Source organism: Lotus japonicus, chromosome 1 (assembly GCF_012489685.1).
Source record: "Lotus japonicus ecotype B-129 chromosome 1, LjGifu_v1.2".
NCBI lineage: Eukaryota > Viridiplantae > Streptophyta > Magnoliopsida > Fabales > Fabaceae > Lotus > Lotus japonicus.
The window spans coordinates 50,284,333-50,289,332 of record NC_080041.1 but is presented as its reverse complement, the minus strand read 5'-3'; positions in this window follow the sequence as shown (position 1 = coordinate 50,289,332).

The window sequence follows — 5,000 nt, the reverse complement described above, 5'->3', positions numbered from 1 at the left end:
CGTAGGTCTGCCATTTCGGTCTGCTACAAGAGACGTCTACAAACGCTCTTCCACAGCATTCCGGGTCTTATGACCATTTTGGAAACCGACGAGGTCCAGAGTACGTCCTGTGTTAATACCTCATTAATGTTGCATGAATGCAAGATGATTAGTCAATCAACGTCTCCGATCTCACTCGACACGTCGCCACGTGTTCTAGCTAAATTAATGTCTCTAAAAGCGTACCCTAAGGTAAAGTCGATTCTGCGACAAAAGACACACTTCACAACAACACATAGCTGCTCCAACAGCACAACAACAAACGCTGCTCCAACAGCACAACAACAAACGCTGCTCCAACAGCACAACAAACAAACGCTGCTCCAACAGCACGACAACAAACGCTGCTCCAACAGCACAACAAACAAACGCTGCTCCAACAGCACAACAACAAACGCTACACTTGGATCCGACGACACTCCTCGTTTTTCCAAAACTATGATTTGACTTCCAATGCCTTCTTTCGAGGTTGTTATCATTACTTAAAGATTTTGAGGTTATTTAAGGTCTTATGAATTTTTCTTTATAAAATAGATTCCATTTTGTCTTATCGCAAGTCTTATACATTTTCAGGATCTCCCAATCCCAAGTCGCTTCCAGAGGATGTCTCGATCCACTAAACAAAATTAAGGCCCGAACCTCGTTCGTCCTATCAAACTTTCTCAAAACTCTCAAAATAAAATCGGCATGACCTGCCCGCTATTCCCACCATTCAGAATCTCAGATTCCAGTACAGAGCATATTTAAATCATCACAATCAACAACATGTCATATATCAATAAATTGCATCATAAACACTTAGCACTTAGCATATAAAGCATGCACCACACATCCTAGATTACCCACATAGCACATAGCATGTAAGACAATCTCAAAAACATTCAGTAGATGAATCATCTACATTGTCAGCCGAAGCCTCAGAAAACATTTTCCAATCACACACAATTCCAGTGCATAAACAGTAAACAATGTCGAAACATCGACCCTAAGCATTAACTAGAGATTCAGTGAGAAGCCCTCACCTGAAAGTTCTCCAGAATGATCAACTAGTGCTTCCTCGCTCTCAAAGTGTTGGTCCTCGGGGAAATCCTCAAAAGCACCTTTACAATAAAATCACAGAATACTATCAGAATCTATCGGAAACTAAGCTATCGATACTTACTAAGGTTACTCGAAGTAATCTATACCCTAAGGTACGATAAACTAGCGCGAAAGACAAGTTTTCGGAAAAGGAAATTTTCCTCCTCCCCCCCTAATAGGGCTCGGCCACTTTGTGCAATTATGGGGCTCGATTTTTCTTCGATCAAACTTGGTTCCTATGCATTCATAAGCCGTAACTAAGGGTATTCTGAACTCGGAAAAATTATCGGATCAAAAACTGTCGCAGGGGTATTTTGGTCATGATTTTTAACTTAGAAATTTCAAAACTGAAATCCCAAAAACCAAATTTTGCAGGGACGTTACTAACGACGTTTATGACAACTAATCCTACTAATACTAAGCTAAGGCGATAGTTTTTAGCCTAAAGGTTGGAGCTTTACCTCAAAAACTCCAAAAATGGGTATTTAAGGCTAAAATTGATTCCGGCGACATAACGGAAAATCTAATCCGGCAGAAGTGATCTTGGGCACATATAGAAGAGGTTTAGAATCAGAAATGAAAGATTCAGGATAGTTTTGCAAAAACCCATAAACTATCCGCTCAGAAAACTCTACAGAAAAGCTATGGAAAAAGCGATCAGAGGTAAGGATTAGCGACTATACCTCGAAGCCTTGAAGTAGCAACTGATTGATCGACGATCAAGCAAACGATGAAGAAAATCTTCTCTTCTCCCTCCCTTGTAGAACTCGCGGCCTTGATGAAGAAAATGGAGGAAAATTTGAGTTTTTCTTCCTTTCTTTGCTATATATAAAGGTTGGAAATTCGCGGGAAAATGAAAGTTTCGCGAATCTGATTTTTCCGGCGTCATTCTCCGTGAATTAATAGATATGTTTTGGCAAAAGAATTCCAAAACTATAAAGAGGTCTCCTTGTATTTTTGGCAACTAATGCATAGTCGGTATAAAACTATTTTACCCGATAAGTTGCTTTTTGCATCGAATGTCGGAATAGAAAACTTCCTTCTGAAGAAAGATTGAAATCATCAAGAGAAATGGGTGTACGCGTGTAGAATATTCATTTGAAGCTCTGAATAGAAAAAGTCTTCATCGTCGAGAAATTCTAGGGTTTTGAAATACCAGGGATTCGGTTTCGGCAAACTTCCGATGATTGGAATCGGACGTTCGTAGATCCTAGAGTTTCGCCTCGAAACGATTGTGATATATGGAAAAAGAGAAGTTCTAACATTTCTCTGAAGATTTTTGGAATTAACTTCCATCGTGCCTATAAATGTAAATTAGCTATATATTAGGGTTTCTGACCTAGGTTTAAACGTAAAACGATCGTGCTATAACTTTTATCGATCATGATGTAATCCTTTGACTTTTCCTGAACTTTCTCCTTCATAAATTTATTTCATTTGGTAAACTCTAGTTCAGGTTTCCCTTCACAATACATCAACCCTAATCGTAAATGGAAATCTCTTCCACTGATCCTAAGCTTAAAATCTTGGGTCTTACAGCCATACTCGAGTATGTGAAGAGGAGAGGAGAGGAGACTTGTTTTGACTAGGAATGCATGAGTTAAGGGGAATATTGAGGGATTATGGCTCTTAGTTATGGCTGATCAGTTTTGGTCAAGGGAATAATGGAGAATGATGAGCCATAAATGCATTGTTTTTTTTTTCAAATTGGTGAAATTTTTGACTGCCCATGCATGACCTTGTCTTGGCCGCGAGTTGGAGGGTAAAAGGGGAAGATTTATGCAGCTTTGAGAGACCTAAAGAGGCTGAGTTAGAAACACAAACTTCACACCCTCATTTTCCACACACATTCAGAAAAAAAAAGAAAAAAAAAAGAAAGAAAGAGTGAGAGAGTGAGAGAGGGGCGACGGCTAGAGGAAAGAAAGAAGAAGAAGAAGAAGGAGTGAAAACAAGAGAGATCAAGAGAGAAATGAGTAGAGCAAGCAAAGGCTGAAGGAATAGCAAGGATAGGGCTTCTTCATTCATCTATTCCATCACCATTCTTTCATCCTTTCATTCCCAAAAGCTAAGGTAAGGGTGGATCTAGTGGGTAGAGTCTAGGATCAATATGATGAAGGTTTTCATGATTTGCATGATTATGATTTGAGTTTGTGTTGGTTGATGATGTATGAGGGAAGAAGGTTGGTCACATGCCTTAGGGATTTGCTATTTGCTGTTCTAAAACATGAACAATAGTTGATGCTATGATCACATGAAAATGATACCAAACTTGACAATTTTGCCATGTTTTTGCCTAGACCAGATTTCTTGATAGAATCATATGATTAAGGATGATTATTTTGATGAATAACATGATGAGTTGCTTGCAGTATGTTGGCCTAGAGGAGGGCCAAAACGTTTTCAAAACAAAAGAGAGAAGTCTAGAGCATATGGTGCTCTCGGCCATGCCCAAATTTTGGGTTTTGGTGGATTTTTCTTTAGTCTTTTGTGCTAATGGTTATTGCTGTTTGCTACTGGAATCTTTACCAAAGTTGTGATGCTTGTATGATTATATGATCAATATGTTAATGCTTATCAAATGACCCTATGTCCTTATGTATGAAATCCATGATTGTTTGCCAAATTAGACTAGATTTTCACATGATTTAGCATGGAAGTTGATGTATGTTCAGTTATGGATTTTTGAGTGAATATGCTTGATATTGTTTGCGGGACATTGGCTTGTGAAGTTGGAATGGAAGAAAAGAAAAGTTCTGGAAACCCTTGAGCTCTTTAGGGTTCGGCCGAGCCACTCTTGTGGTTGTCAGCGAGTTTTCTTTCTTTCGATTCATGCACAAGTTTATGTGATAGCTTGATTGATGAGGTTGCCATGATTTAAGTATTGGTATGCATGAGAATACGACTATGTGTTTCGGTATAGCTTATATGTTGCCTAACTTGGATATTGCCAAAGGGTCGCTCATCTAGCTGTAATTCCTTTTGGTGCTGTGACTATTTCTGTCGTTTATGTTTCATTATTCGATGTTATAATTGTTAAGACTCTAGGTTGACATATTAGAGCCTTGAAAAAAGAGAAATGAGAACTTAATCGCTTGCAAGTAAAATGTGAATGTAAATGGAACATAGGTCTAGTTATGACTATGGACCATGAGAACGATGGTGCCGATAGAGACAAACGGTTACTTGCACGCGAGGGTGTTTGTGGGTTGTACTGTGTGTCCCCACGTGATGAGGTTGACTGCGGTCTCCTTGAGATTTATGGGTTGTACTGAGTGTCCCCATGTGACATGGGTTGTACAGAGTGTCCCCTTGTGATTGTTCATCAGCGGATGATCGTGATTTGGCCATGGTGTTGAGGTGGTTGTGTGAATGGTGAGGACGTTAGTCTAACTGAACTTAGGTGACTAACTGAGATGAGACTTAAAGATTTTCCATTTAAAACTTATTATTTATGTGATATATGATTTTGCTATATGTGAACATGAGATATGACCCTGTTATGTGTTATGTGTTATTCTGGGGGGGGGGGGGGGGGCAGATGCTGAAGCTCAAGAGCTCTATGACCTCTTGGACGATCGATCTTCATGATCAGGAGAAGGACAACGCCTGGCAGACCGACTCTAGCAGGTACGTCGCTTGTACGTCGGCAGTGCTACAATCACCGGACGAGACCGGCATGGAAACATCATCGAGACTCAGAAGATGGAATGGGGCAAGGTCAAGATGCCCTTTGCACCATGCCGCTTTCTACACCCAGGTGATTAGAGCTCCGACTTGAACTCTCCACATTTGGTGGCTGATGCAGAGGAGGATCCTTCCGAGCAAGCTGAGGTTGCTGTTCCACCGTCCATGGCGGAAGCTGTTATACCAGTGGAGGCACA